Source organism: Argopecten irradians, chromosome 7, assembly GCF_041381155.1.
Source record: "Argopecten irradians isolate NY chromosome 7, Ai_NY, whole genome shotgun sequence".
In the NCBI taxonomy this organism is placed as follows: Eukaryota; Metazoa; Mollusca; class Bivalvia; order Pectinida; family Pectinidae; genus Argopecten; species Argopecten irradians.
In genome coordinates this window covers 32148550-32165467 of record NC_091140.1, presented here as the reverse complement: position 1 = coordinate 32165467, position 16918 = coordinate 32148550, and the positions used below count along the sequence as shown (strand labels likewise).

Genomic DNA, 16918 nt, shown 5'->3' with positions numbered 1-16918 from the left:
CACATACAGGTATATATACGTTTCGTATATAAATAAGAACGTTAAGCTACACGCATCTTTTCTAATCAGGGTATAATAAACTAACTTGCTCCAGATGTGAGCTGAAGGAGAGCTGCCGACACTAGCTTGTACTAAAATAAGAACACCCTGATCTGACATAATGACATCTACATAAACACTACCAGGAAGCTATTTACAGTTCGTGGAATTCCAGGGCACACATATAAACCTGTTTTCTGATGGACGAAGCTTGGTGGATACTCGACTGACTGACAAGTGGCGGGTGTTGGTGGTGACGAGTGAATTAAGTATTTATAATAGCAAAAGAATGGGATATTAAGTATAATTTGGTGAGAAATTATTCAATTCGTACAAGTGTTTAAACTATCTTTAAAGAAACTACTGCCTCTGATATATCTACATGTGTATTGCGTACTTTATGAAGCGAATCCAGCATTGTAAATACAGGTATAATGTAAGTCTTACGACACAGTGAACCTAAATCGAAAGTACAAAATCCACATCCGTATTTTAGATTGATTTTAAGTGACATCTTACATAAGGTTAATGAGTGAATGTAATGACCTGTATATCAGTGCCCATTCTCATTTCACAATGTTATGGTCAACAACCATTTGAGCAAATTTGGTTTCGTTTTAAAGTCTAAAAATAGATATCCGCGTATATAATCAAGGGGGACAACCTACTTCTCTAGAACAGTGTGTTGTACATACATTCTCCATTTTCCCACTGCATTAGAGCACATGATTTACGCACTGTATCAATTTGAAGGTAACTCACCTTTATTTTTATTCGTTTACATGTAATTTTAAATGTTTTTTAATGTTATTTTTCTGTTTTAACTATTGTTTACAACTGATATCATAACAGGAAAAAATGGTTCTTGTAAACATATAGATAAGCAGAAAATAAAATTCGCATTTCAAACAATTTTAAAAATTACATCAATTTCATTGAATGAAAATTACAGTAGATTGACCTGTATACTTATGATCTTCTCTAATACCAAATAGATTTTTTTCATAGAAAGGGATGAAACAAGTCTAGGACAAGTGATATAGAAAGAGCAAAGAATGGCATCATCGGGGAAAAATGCAATGGGCACAACCACTTTCGTAAAACAAATGTCTATAATTGGGTACATAAAGGAACAAATACTGCCAAAGATAAATCACTGGGAAGAAGACATCAAGAAAACAAAATCAAAAATGAGAAAGGTGAAGGAGGAGAAAGAACGGCCACGACTCGTGATTGACTTGATTAACTCAATGAAAGACACAGTGAATGACTTGATTAATTCAATGAAAGACACAGTGAATGACTTTCAGTATATTGGCAGTCTATTAATATTAATATATAAAGTTACAAAATATTGATAACAGTAATAATAATAACTATAAATTTTTAGGTATCGCAGATAATAATTTGCATGAAATATGATAAAAAATGATTGGAATGATTAAATAGTGTAATTATATTAATTATTCATTATTTACTGAAAAAAACACAAATCATGTATATTGATAAGTCTATCACCACTGAACATGTACGTAAAACTCATATTTTTTTATAGCATAAGCTCACAATAAAAAATGTTTTTTGTCTTTTTCATACGTCTATAAGAAAAGAAAAATCCGAGAATGGCACAGAAACCAATGGAATAGTGTTTTTATCAAGTACACGTAGTCTGAAAAAGTATTTTATCGGTACTGTTTGATCCACTATTTATTTAATTCCACCCGGTTATGAAAAACATGTTTGTAAACTCTTGTGAGAATCAGCACATAGTTTTAAAAATAAATGATATTCTCATGAAATAAGTGACATCAATGCCACAGAACCAAAAAAGCAACACCAATGAGAAGGCCTTGCCTGTTGTCTTAATCCTCTTGACTGTAAATAATATATCACTAAAATTTGTTGAAATTGAAATTGAACACCGAATGCGTGTGGTTAGTAAGGATAGACTCTAGTAAATAGGCTTTGAATAACTCTGAACATACAAACCAGGTACATATCTAATGTAGCAACAATACCTTGTTTAGTTTAAAATATGACTGAGCATATATAGCTCGTTATGAGTAAAAGAGCGTTAATCACAGCGCGTCTAAAATACATTAGTAAAGTGTGAACCAATTAAGTCTGCACATGTTTATTGGTTCGCTAGTAATGTAATTCTGTATTTGTTTGGTAGAAATAGTTCGGACAGCCGAAGAATAGGAATTGAGAGTGTGATAGGGTTGGTATTATTGTTTGTTTATTCGATGCTTGGTTTCTTTGCCGTAATGCTGTTTTACACAAAACAGTAAGGGGACCGCATTAATTGGGTAAATATATTTTTATTTCTATGTTGACCATTGACGGTATGCAATCAAACTCGGTTTAACGTACATCTGACATGTCTAGAAGTCGTGTCTATCGGTATCTGTAACAGAAGTTAGTATCAGTAAAGAATTGCTCACTGAATGGCGAAAAAGTGTCGTACAGGCAATCTGTAAAAATCCACCGTCAGAGCAAAAGGAAATAATAACAATGAGAAAGCAAAGCAGATTTAGGGCCATCTCGAACAAAATGCTTGATTACGTTCCAGATATGACTATATCACTAGCGTGTGGTACGTCGGTATTGATGTAGATTCAATTCCATATACGATTATATTGAAACGTATGTCCTACTGTAGAAAACCTGACATGTATTTCATGTTGTGTCCTTGAGTCTCCTGTCTTCTTCTGGCGCTATCGTATGCTAGTTCTTGATTCATCGCCAGAAGTTAATACGCTGGCCTTGAGCCATGGGAAATTGTTTTGTAAGGTATAAGGGGGAGGCACTAGACTAAGTATTTACTTCTTAATATTTTTCGCTGATACATTTGGGTGACCATCCCCAATAATAAAGTTAGAAAAGCCCTCATATGATCGGTGTCGCTATACGATGGTTCAGGAGTGATTTTCTCATTAGTTGACCTAATAAAATGTTCACCATTTTGCTCGGTCAATTACTCTATTTTCTTTATATAAAAAGATTGCTTAATCATAATTGGAAATGTAGTATTTGTTGTTTGTGGTCACTGTCGCCATCGGTATATGTTTTGTGAAGCATGTTCTCCATCGGATGTTGTTTTGTAGTGTATAAAAGACGCTATTTAGAGTGACAATGTGCTGCCTGTATATATCCCATGTGTAGATTCTTGTCAATAAAACTGTTTAAAATATTGAAATTGAAGGTGTTTTGGAGACAATTATAGTAACGTATCAAAACACGCTCTCGATGAAGGGCTGGGGTTTAGTTTAAGACTTGGTATTATGTAGGCCTACTAACGTTTCGTGCATACATCGTTACAGACCTTTTCTATAGTCAGTTCAGAGGAAGGTTTGTGCGTGTCTGTATGTGTTGGAGGCTACGATATATTCGCATTTTGTGGTGGGTGGTCCTCCTGTGTTAAGTAGATGAACTCCTTGCCACTTTTTTAATTGCTAACCTTACTAAAGTATGTCCGTCCCTAAGATACACACACACACTGGATACATTTATACTGACAAACGGGATGTTTCGAACCTATTGTTCGTCCTTACGACCCTTAATGCTGTATGCCTAAGCAGGACCATACGCACTGCCACTTTTAATGATAGATCTAGAGTATGTGCAGAGCCTGGGATCTAGGATGTCAGATGATTCGGATCATCCTTTCACTCACAAAAACAAATCGTTTTAAACTCAAGGATAAATATTTACATGGTGTGTCAAGGGAGATCATATTGAATAAGAAAGGATTTAACCCATATTGACTCTTTGCATTAAAATTTATATCTTCATATCATGTTTTTGTGCAAAATGTTGTTTCTTGTTATAGAAAGTTGGAATGATTTTTAACAGTAGGAAAACAAAAATCCGTTATCTTTTATAATTTCATGGAACGAAGAAGCCGAAGAATAAACTCACGTAGGCCGATCTTCTGAATTATACAGCTATGGTACAAAATGTTTCGTTTTCTATTTAGCTTAAATATGACGTGTTACCTAGAATTCACTCGAAAGATCATTTCATATCTTTATTTGATAATTTTGTAATTATTTAATAAATTTTTTTTGTTGGTAAAATGTTTTCCTTTAATCTTTTCTAATAAGTTAGTTTTTCATATACCGATATGTCAAATATAATGAATATTAATTTTAAGCAAATGATATGGGTGTTTTTTGGTTTGTTTTGTTTAGGAAAAAGCTTTGTTTCGGATATCTTCAGAACAATCAGCCAGACGACTACAAGCAGATGGGTCCAGCAGTTTCAGAGAATAATATAAACTAATTGGCGAATACAGCACCGGATTGGTGCAGCAGCTCGATTACCTCAGCGCGTTTCATGGGATATTCCCTTAAATAGTATACACCGGTTGGATGGGGAACCGATTGGATAGCATTCTTCTTAAAGATGAAACGAGCAATAAAAAACTAAGAAGGAAAGAGACTTGTATTTAGAAAGATTTCTGGTAGTTAGATTTACTTTATGAAGGGTTTGATTCAAAATAATTAGTGGCCAGAAATAATCAGTAACATATCATAAAGAATGAAAAACGAAAATCTTCTGAAGGCAAAAATTGACCATCTAAGAGAAGAGATCAGGGAACAAGCCAGGAAAATACAGGCAAAAGAAAGAGAGAAAGACGAACTCTTAAACAGGTCAGTTCTAAATTTTGCAGGGAATAATATTTTTTTTTCACTTATTATACTTATTGAAAATGATTGAGGATCAGTTTAAATCATCACTTCTCTTCTACGAGTCGTAAATCGGGACCTCATGGCTCTGAACATTGGTCGTCATTACAATGTGGAAAGCTTATTACAATTTAAATATTACTGACATTGCATCAAAACTCCTTTGTAAATTGCCATGTTTACCAGAATAATCAATAAATATTGCTTCTTTTTATAACACAAAGTAAATTCATCGATTTTGTGCTGATGAATATAACCGTTATTTTAGACTTACTCTGTATTGGTAGGTGTGCGCATCTATTTGATGTTGAGCAGTAACCACTCTTTGAGATGCTACTGGTGGTATGCAATTTTATTTATATATGTGATAATTTGATTTAAATGGTTGAGAAGGTAAAATATATGTAAAGGGACTATGTGACGGTTTGATATTTGGCTCGTCTTGTTGTGTGGCAACAATAATCCTTCGGATCTTTAAACTAAGTGTTAAAGTGTTGTGGTGTCTTGGATAGTTTTTCAACATTTGACTGATTGATAGGTGGGAAATTGGGTATTAATACTCGTTTTAATATAATAGTCCATTTGTAGCTGTCTTGATACATCTACTATGGCCCCCACCTTGCTTATCACGCTTGTACTTATCTTTGTTATCGAAATTGAGTAAATTCACTTCTAGATAAAACTGTCGCCGAGCGGAGTGCGTCACACACAGCTAGAAGTTTAAGTTTTTTAGGCATGATGGTATGAGTAATTCGCTCCGACGCTCATCCTGATATTTTGTTCTTCTAGTGTATTTTTATTCGATCTTGGGTAAGGAAAAGCACTTTGCTGTGATGGTTAATTCAAGATACAGATTCACCGCTGGATCCTTTCTTAAAAGTAATAAAGAAATGTTTAAACTCGCGGGGCCTACATCAAACGAGCTACATACACGAGTAGCAGCATGACGTTCATCGGATTACTTAAAAACAAATATTTAAAAGTATACGTTCATTCCCGTAATATAAATCACCGCGCGGTTTTTTTTTAATATGGGGTTTCACAGGATTGATAGGACTTCTTCATTGGAATCCAAAGATGCGTCACGAGTGCCATAATGCCTCTAAAGGACACTGTGGGACGCACACGACTTCAGTGATTCTCAAAAATAATTTTTAATAAAATACGCCTGTTTTCGATATAAAAATGTTCATGAAATACGCATAACCTTTATCAAACCGGACTCATCTTCATTTGCAGCATTGAAAATGGTATTTCTCTAAAAATCCTCAGTTGAAAGTAATCCTTAAGTAACGTAATTTTGTGAATCTGAAATTAGACCCGAAATTTAGTGAACTGTTAGGCAGTATACCGATGTAATGGGCTATTTCATTTGGCCGTTGCTGATTGGGTCATCTAATCTACGGTAAAAGCTAATGTTTATCTTGGTTGTTATAATCATTGCTCAGCCACCTATGACTGGTCGCCCGTGTCTTACCAAGTGCAATAGCCGTTGCTAATTTGCCATAATTAAAATATTACAGTATTACATTTTTGTGTGGACTGGACTGTAGTCCATAATGCCCCCCCCCGTGCGGACCGTGGTTTTTATTCTTGAGCGTTTCGAAAATGGCGCTGTCTATCGCGGATAGGACGATAATACAATGAACTCCATTTATTCTTTATTCTTCCCAAATGTGACGCAATGTCTGTGTCCTCCTGTCACACTATCCATGCTATTTTTTTTTTTATTTTTTTATTATTTTTTTTTTTTTTATTTAATTTTTGTTTTTTTGTTTTTTTTTTTTTTTTTCCCTTATTTTTTTTTTGTTTATATTTATTTTTTTTTTTTTTTTTTTTTTCTTTTTTTTTTTTTTTTTTTTTTTTTTTTTTTTTTTTTTTTTATTTTAATATGGTTTTTTTTTTTTTTTTTTTTTTTTTTTTTTTTTTTTTGTTTTTTTTTTTTTTTCTTAATTTTTTTTTTTTTTTTTTGTTTTTTTTTTTTTTTTTTTTTTTTTTGTTCATTTATCTTTTTTTTTATTTTTTTTTTTTTTTTTTTTTTGTTTTTTTTTTTTATTTTTTTTTTTTTTTTTTTATTTTTTTTTTTTTTTTTTTTTTTCGTCTTTATTTTTTTTTTTTTTTTTTTTTTTTTTTTTTTTTTTTTTTTTTTTTTTTTTTCTTTTTTTTTTTTTAATCGCTCCTCGCACCATTTGTTTTCTTTTTCCCCTTTTTTTTTTTTTTTTTTTTTTGTTGTGTTTTTTTTCACAAACCCTGTTTTTTTTTTTTTTTTTTTTTTTTTTTTTTTGTTTTTTTTTTTTTTTTTTTTTTTTTTTTTTTTTTTTTTTTTTTTTTGTTTTTTTTTTTTTTTTTTTTTTTTGTTTTTTTTTTTTTTTTTTTTTTTATTCTTTTTTTTGTTTTTTTTTTATGTTCCTTCACCTCTCTCAAACTGCTTGCCTTTTCTCTCTTTTATTTTTTTTTTGGTTTGTTGGGGGGGGGGGTTGGTGTTTTTCCAGATTCTAGGTAATGCAAAATGAAATAGGAGATTTCAGAAAAGATGGCGATGACGCTACACAAAGGTCCAACTCCGTATATCTGTACACATAACCATGGAGGGAACACATTTTATTGTAATAAATGTTACGGTAATCCAAAAATTAAAGCGCCGTTTTAATTAAAAAAAATAAAATATGTAAGAATAATATATGGGTCAAAGAAGCAATATCAACAGTGTTTTCCAGATAACACTGGATTCTTATATACATGTGTTTGTAGGATACGAATTACTTTAAGTAGTAAATATGATGCAAGGAAGTAATTCTAACAGTGTGGACAAAATATTGTCGAATTTTCCAGGCGATCTGCCCCTTTGGAAGACACAAAAAGAACAAAAAATATAAATATTCAGAACGGTCACGAATGTTTGTTTTTTATATTTCTTTTATTTTCAAAAACATTTCATTGTAATGCTTTATAGCAACTAAACATATACAAATTAGATATTGTGTCGCAAACATCCATCTACTCATTCACATACAAAGTTGTTTTACTGATTTTATACCTCGATTTTCCTAGTTTGCAAAGTATTATTACTTTTGATTTTGTCTGTGTAACCTATTTAATTTTTGGGTCTTTTTTTTTCGTTTTTCATCTTTTTTTCTCAAACTAACTAGATAATATAAAAAGAACATCCAACAGGAGTTTAGTTATGTCGTTAAATGAGCATACCTCTAAAACGAAACGATGTTTAAGCTGTCTTTACTAGACAAATGCGCGGTAAATCATGTTCAATGTCATTAACGCGTTAATGTTAGCTGTTTTCTTATTACTGTTGATATATATGTTCGGTGTTGTGGTTGAAGTAAGTGGTAATTATATGTTGGATATGCATAAATTTGTTTTTGTTGACCATAATGATAATAACATTTTTAAAACAACTCCTGTGTGTAAACCTCAAGACAGTGTTTTGGATGGCATGGGTCACCGATAGGCCTATCTTCGGGTTTCATCCTGGAAATGTTTGGATTTTCATCATCTACTTTGTATTGGTATATCATTCAATAACTAATAATGATGAGATTTATTATTATACTAATCATATTTATCAACATAGGAGTGTGTGATATTGATTTAGTGTAAAAACGCATATTATCAATAATGAAGCTGATTTTTATCGTCTGAATATAGTTTCATTTCTTATGGAAACTGTTTGATTAAATAGAGGTTACGCAACGAGTATGGTTATATTCTTTTTAATGTTTAAGGTACAAAAGATACAAGCGTTATCTATAACTTACAATTAGTAAATAAATTTTATATTCATCAACCACGAGCAGTTTGACTAAGGCGATAGGAATATGACTAGGGTACCGTAAACGTATGCAAATATGGGTATTGACATTTTCATGAATGTTCAAAAGTAATAATTTAATTCGATATCCAATGTTAGTACATCACGTGACAGAATACTGGATTCTGATTGGCTACACACATGGGTACTATTTGCAATAGTGCCCGGGCAAGCGGGCACTATTGAAGTGGCGCGAAATTGAACGTGAATGTATTGTGACGTCACCATTACATGACGTAATTATAACGTTGCGCTTCAACCAAGACGTCAAGATGGCGGACCGACTGTTGTGTGCGGGGGATGGAAACAAAAAATGATGCTTTTATACAAAGACAGATCACTCGTTGATCTTCTTTTAATCTTCATGAAGCTGAATCCGGGTTTATAGAAACAGGTTTCTGCGATAATTCATATGTTATATACCTTTAATGTAACATTGTAGCGTTGAAATGAAGATAGCGTTGCGAAGTGTCGCTTGACGTGCTTTTGATACGGTGATATTAGAACGGGTCTCATGTGAGGGTGATGTACTAAACCCATTATGGCCTGGTTGAGAGGGCACTATTGCCTCATAGTATTGTCTCGTGATGGGATAGTGCCCTCGCCTTCGGCTCGGGCACTATTCCATCCCTCGAAAACACTATGAGGCAATAGTGCCCTCTCAACCAGGCCATAATAGATAAATATATATGCGTTTGGTAATGCGATAAACTCTTTTCTTATTATAATACTTAGGCGTTTTTTTTAATTTAAATATCTATATTTGCTTGAACAATATTGACTGTCCTTCACATTGTTGAATTTTATACAAACATGCATATGGTTCAAGTTTCAGGCGCGTTGAATCTATGGTATGGTATACATAGTAAATACATTCATTAATCGTATTTCTGTATCGACTGTATGCTATATGTATGGAAATGTGATGAGAATTAAAACACCCCGACCCCTTTCGGTTTTAACAGCAGTTTGTATACTAAGTGGCGTCGTAGCACATCATCTTGACTTCATTCAATTGAGAACGTTGATAACTGGTAGCGTGATCTCTATAAATGAAATAGCTCTGATAAAAACTACTATCTCAGTCAATGATATAAGACTCTTTCATATGTGGTTTGAAGGATGGGGATATTCTACCCGAAGGTCACAAAATGTAGTAAAACTCGAGGCTTGCCGAGGGTTTTGCAACATTTTGTGATCCCGAGGGTAGAATATCCCTATCCTTCATATCCACTTATGAAAGAGTATTTTCTTTCATACCTCGACGTTTTATTGCAATTTTACAACTATCATATCCCGCCATTTTGAAATAGATTCGAAGAAATCCACGGCTTAAAGTCAATTTTAAATTACGTGATATTTTCAACAAAAATTCCGTTGTTTGCATCTTTTATAGTAAATCCACCAAACTTTGTGAAAAAAATGTTTAAATTTTACCGAGGAAATAGAAATTTTGTTCACGCCGTGACGTCACGAGGCTGTCTTGCATGGCCATGGGTAGCCATGCAATACAGCCTAAAGCGGTATGAGTGTATTGCCCTAGACCAGCCAGTATTACACACGTAGGTATGAAAGAAAAAAGAGAGCCCGTGTTTTGTAGTCGAAATAATGTTTGAATGTTAATTTTTTCAAATGTTATTGCATGAAAAGTAAGATTATTTGGACTCGCTATGAATATTTTTAGATTGAGTGCAGTTGCAGGCCGTAGGCTAAAGAGACAACAACCCAGCCATTGCCGATCTTAGCTGTGAGACGAGACCTACCAAGATAGCCGAGCAATTCAAAGAGTTATACGATAACCAATGGACAGATGCGTTTGAGGAGCTGAAAAATCAGGGATATCCAGATGAGACAGCAATACAAATTCTGATAACAACTCTTGAAGTAAGTGTTTTAAATATACGATATTTTGATATCTGTATTTACTCTAGACGTTCTATAAGTTTGACAAGTATTGAATTTTTCTTCTTAAATTTAAGTGTGTTATAAAAAGTAATAAAAATTGATACTTTTAGTGACAGTACTTTGATAATGGTTAAAATAATGCTTCGGGATTTCATAACTATAATTCATCTAGTTTTGAAATATTTCAAACCAAGTACCTGTAATACCTTGCAAACGGTTTATATTCGCCACCCCCCCCCCCCCCCAAGTTTCGCCATTTATACCCGAAAATAGGATATTGTCGCCACTTCACATTTTCGCCATTGAAGAACAAGGGTTTACATTAAAACTATGAACAGTGTCAAATATTATTGTTCTCTCTCTGGTAGGTGTATTTAGTTTAGTAGCGTTGATGTATTGTAACAGAGACGTGATTGACACTGTATTGGTAATTATATATTTCTTTAATTGATATGACCGATGTTCTGATTAGTCACGGGTGAACCGGCATGTTTAAACTAAAGAGTAATGAAAACATTTACGCTTGTCTTAGTTGTTGTCAGGCTGTCCACTAGTATAACATATACATAAGTATATACCTATTATTGGGTATCAGCTGATATAACCATTTTCCTACTCAAAGTCCTATTCGCCAGTTTAAATTTCGCCAAGTTATGTTACATGTATTGCGAACATAGCGAAAATTAGACACTGGCGAAAAAACCCACTGTTATACGGTAGTTGCATACATATTGTGTCAACCTGAATGAAAACAAAGTACGCTACTTTCAATCCATGAAACAATTTACAGTCGTACTTAGATATTTTCACCATAATTATTCATGTGAAGAAAATGTGTTTTATAATAAAGGTAATTACTTTTTTATTTTCTCATGATTTGTTTTAACATATTTTACCCATTCTTTAAATCAGGAAAGTTTTCAGTTTACGGCGGAGATGGCAGAGAAGCGTCTTGAACAATTGGAAGATTGCACTTGTACCTTAAGGGTTCCTAAAGATTATAAAGATGAAATGGTCAGACAAAACAATAAAGCGAAAACTATTTCTGCGGGGCACACTACCAATCCCGAAAACAAAATGGATCAGGTAGGCAAAACTAAATATTTTAAGTTTCCTTCGTTAACATTAATTTGTTTCATACGTATATCTGTGAAAGATCTTAAGACAGTGCATAAAGAATTACATATATCATTGAACATAATTTGCATGTTCATGGCTTGCAAATTATAATTTTCTATGAAGTTCCATATAAAAGCACTGTGCTGCAGTCACATTGTACATTCATTTCTTAAAATGTGTATAGTGAAGAAGTTTGCTTAAAACCTTAATTAATTAATCATTCTTTCGAATACAGAAGTGTGCTGAATCAACAGAACTATCTGCAGAATGTTCAGACCTTATAATACAGTTGAGGAAATCCTCAGCACAGGCTCTTGTTGAAGGTGTACAAAAGGTAAGTAAATAACTACTTATTCACATAAATAAATGTATATTTATATCTGTGTAATAATGACATCATTTTAATATATGATAAACTTTCAATACCGATTTCCGAATTGATATATCCGATGCCAATCCTTATTAGTTGTATTGTCTACCTCATTTCAACAAAAACAACTGTTGAATTAAAGATTAAGCTTAACGTTGTTTAAGGATTGTTTTTGTAATATCTACATATTCGTGTGTTGTAATTATTTTTAGTATATCTTATTTTACACGAATATCTTTTTTTTACCCTTGTCAACCATTGTATATTGTATTAGATGTAAAAGTGATTATAATATAATCTTGGTATATTTGATATGGTGAAAGCATTCTTTGAAATAAGCTGCAAAAGCTTTCAACTTCTGGATCGTGAGCTCGACACGGACAGTCGGTCGGTTATTTTTGTCAGAGTATTTAAGAATTATTCTAACAATCTCTCATGTCCTTAAATAAAAGTTATATTAATAGAAAATAAACAGCATTAAAATAAAATTACAGTAAAAGATAACTTATTTGTAAAATGTTGCAAGAAACGAAACAATACCAATCCTAGTCTCAGCTACTTATTGCTTACGAAAAGCATATTATTTAGTGTATGCATAGTTTAAAATTTAATTTTACGTCTTTGATACGCGTCGTTGATCTATTCTCTTATCATGTTTTACAGGGCTTCATTAATACCCGAGTCATGAAGAAACCCCCTCAAATGAAAAAAGAAGCGATGATAAACTACTACAAAGAATGTACAAAAGTTACATGGTACATGAGCATTCAAACGCCTCCTCTTTCTTTTGCGCCAAAACCCGCGAAAGGTAGGAATCTCGATACTGATCTATACACACAGTACACCCAGTCTGGTACAAAAGTGGATTATGTGGTTTGGCCGGCTTGTCTGCTTCACAAGGGTGGACCATTGTTGGCCAAAGGAGTCATACAACCATTCAAACAGAATGGGGCTGAACCAAGTAAAGGAAAAGCATCCCCGAATGAAATTGATGCAACCAAGAGCCAGTCTGGTAATGCCGGGAAAACGATTAACGGCAATGGTCCCTCGGATGACAAGGAAGTATCCACACATATGTAGTGTATTCACAGTGGCTGACTGATTATGATGGACACGTTTCTGTATAATGCACAATACAGGTAGAAACATTGAATTATGTGTTATAAAAAAACTAAATATGTTTTAACCACAAAATGGACGAAACATTGAACTATATGCTATAAAAAAACTAGTTCGATTGTTAGCCAAATTACTGATGAAAAATTGAACGATGAACTCAATCGGTTATTAAGGATATGGGTTATAGAAAATCCTAAATTGGTTGCTAAGTAAAGTTACTTATATATATACCCAGTACTTATGTGTATTAAAGGTGTATGTAATTCACCTATAATCGTTTGTATTTGTGGTTCAAAGCACCCGATGAATAAACAGTGCGAGACGATGGTGAATTTATCCTGTAAGGTATAAGATCTGTTAAACGAAAACACCGTATGATTGATAGGAGAAAATTACTCTCATATCTTTCGGTGACAGATAAGACGTTCTAGTGTAATAATACTAGTATACCATTGTTGACTGATAATGATGTCAGCGTGTGATATGTTAACCTAGAGGACCAAAACCTTATTTTGACGTCACAATATATGTCGTTTCGTGCATGACGACGTCATTATAAACTCAAAGGCCCATCCCGGAAGCAGAATAACTCATATTTCAGTTAATAAAGTACCTAGAGTGATTTAAAGGAGCATACTCATTCGTGTGGTCACTGTACTGAATCCGCGCCGGTATCCGTATGTTTGGCTCGTCTTCCGGTTTCATTTCGAAGCGAAAAGGAGAATGGTGTATGTTTTGTATACTGGGAATGAATGATACGGATATCACACCCTCGAAGCCAATAAATTGGGCAATACCTCCGGGGTTTAACCAATTTAGTGACACCCCGGGCGGAACATTTCTATCAATCATACAGTAATACCATTATATGAAAGAGACTTAGAAACATCGGGGACTAGAGGTTTTAGGAACACTGTAGATCTTAATAAACCTGCATGAATCACGATAAACTCCTTTTGTTAAATGATGAAATTTCGATTTTCGACACACTCTTTATATATGATAAAAAATGCGGTCTATAATTGCTTGGCGTTTATCGTTTTAATGATAAAAGCAAAGGAGTGTATTGTAAAATTGATGAACTAATGTATTAATGTACTTTAATTATATAATGCGTCATATATGTATTGCTGAAAAATTAGTATATATGTATATATGTATAATAATGCATCCTGTCATTGACATATCTTTATCTTAAAGTTATATTTCATGTAATTTTCCCTCTAACAAACTGTTATAAAACATACAATGTGTGAATATGTATGTGACATTTTAGATATACAGTAACGCCAACATACCATTGAAATGTTGGATGAAATATCAAGCATTTTGAATACTGCCACAGAGATCACCGCCATGTTTAAAGTTATATGTGCTGTAACTGGGCGATAATTTTGACATGCTATTTTTCATCATTACTTTATTAAAAACCATAAGGTTTGATGAATAAAGCTGTAAAAACCATTCAAATGGCTTCAGATGACTTCTAAACGTTAGTTATAACACAGAAATTTTGTACTGAAAAATTGTCGTTTTTATGCCTTAAATATGTTTAAGTGAAAACATACCTGCAGAAGTCACTTTATAATTACTAAAAACATTGTAAAAATGTGTAATGAAATTGTAGGCCACAATTTGGCTTCATGGTCTCACCGTATGTACTCATTTCACTTCACTATTGATGTAAATAAATGATTTTTGGCAGTACTGCCAAAAATCATTTTCAGCCCTTATTTGTACATGTAAAATTAAAACCTATGCATTGAAAGCACTGTAATTTTTAAAAAGTTGGTAATTTTTGGTGATGAATAACATATCAAAAGCTCATCTTGATTCGTGAGTATGAAAAATACGGCACATATAACTTTAAAATTTTCGGGTAGTATGGGAAAAGCCGAGTGGCGTGACATCGGTGATACTCGTACAGATCGGAATAGATCGGAACAGTTTGGAGCTTTTCGAGAATTTTTCAACGTGAACACAAGAAAAAGTAATATATATCCTGAATTATTTAATAACTTTGCGAATACGAAATTGACAAAAATAGAGATATTATAAAACTTTTATCAAAACTTTAAAATGTGTTACATATATCAGGATGTTTCAGGTATACTATTGTATCACTTTCTTTCGTTGAGTAACTGTATACTGATTTTATTGTGTTGTTGATTGAAAATTTACATCACGCAATAGAAATGTTTAAAAAAACAAAAAAATTCACAAAGATTTTGATAAATGGTTTTTATTCCATATCAACAATTACACGAATAATCAAAACTCAGCACTTTAATGGCAAAAGGACATATTTCGTATTTGCATATTACAGAGTTATCTGCCCTTAGGTATTGATTGTGACGTTGTGTGGTTCAGATTTTAACGTCACACTTTTCAGAGAAAACGACGTTAATTGGCTCACAAAATCATGACGTCACAACGATTTTCTACTCGAAAGGGAGGTAACTCTGTAATATGCAAAGACGGAATTGTATTATTAAATAACAGATGCGGTAAATGTTTGTGTTTTCGCGGTGCGATTTTCATTAGTTTTGTTGACGTTTAGATGAATATTACCTACAATGATATCATCATGACATCAACTCTATTCTAAAGAGATGAAAGAGATGAAAGAAATTACAAAGTATGAAGAAAATATGAAGATGATTCCTTGGTTTGGCAAATAATGTTTTGTCTTACGGTACATTATTCCTCTTCAAAATATGTAGCATCAGTGAAAATCGCGAAAATAATAGAACTAATAACTATTACAATGTATTGCACTATATGTACATATATGTATCGATAAATAAAAATGACTAACACATTTATAATACGATGATAGAAACTAGTTTGATACAGTAATTTAAGTGAAATATGTTGTGCTTTGATAGTTTTGAAAATAAAATTTCCATGGATACCATTATTTCCTTTTCAAAACTTAGCATATTTTTATCTGATTTATTGTCTACGCTGTTATGTAAGCATCTGAATATTATGAATAATATTGGTATGGAAATATGAAAAGGTAATAATATTTTACAATTGAGCTGAAACACTTCAGCGAAAGATATCAATTTGACATTCTCCATGCAAACATAAATTCGCCACCTATTTTTTTCTCTTGTTTTAGAGCATTAATTTAGTTGCACAAATCCAAGTCATCAGAAAATTGATTATTCTATGTACTTATTCAAGGATTTTGAGCAATGACGATAGCATCGATATTTGAAAATAAACATGTATATATACATATTTGTATAAATTAATCTATATTCATAGATATTATAAGTGTTCATATATACTGGTATTATGTTTTTAATAAATTATATAATCGGGGTATATCGTGATTTTTACTTTTTCTCACAAATATCGGGTCTAATTCACAAAATAAAATCCTACTAAAACGTAAATACTGTGTAACAGGTAATTTTTGTGGAGATCTGTTCGTGTTTAAATGGGCCAGTGTTGTGGTCGCGAAAATTCAATCCGCAAAATACCATTTAATGGGTTAAACACAATTGCTTTTTCGGTCTAATCGCGGAATTTAGATTAGATAATATTCAATTTTCTCTTTGATATCAAAATTGGGAAAACAATTACCTGCAGAAATTAACCATCTTCCTGTATATACGGCACATTGCAATTTTAATGATAAAAAATTGAACTCCTCTGATTTTGCAAAACCTTATGTGATTGTCTAGTTACATGTACAAAATCTGGAATATTTCGTCTATTCATTGATGATCACAGATTCGTATATAAAGTATATTTCAATAAAACGTTTGAATATATAAATATAGATATAGTATCTTACAAATTATAGCTATTTCTTTTTGTACAAAAATATACAGT

The 16918-nt window shown here is 32.5% G+C and overlaps 1 pseudogene; it reads left to right on the top strand.

Moving 5' to 3' along the window:
- Positions 1-4581: 4581 nt before the first annotated feature.
- LOC138327144 (uncharacterized) lies at positions 4582-16405 on the top strand (annotated as a pseudogene).
- The last annotated feature ends 513 nt before the right edge of the window (positions 16406-16918 follow it).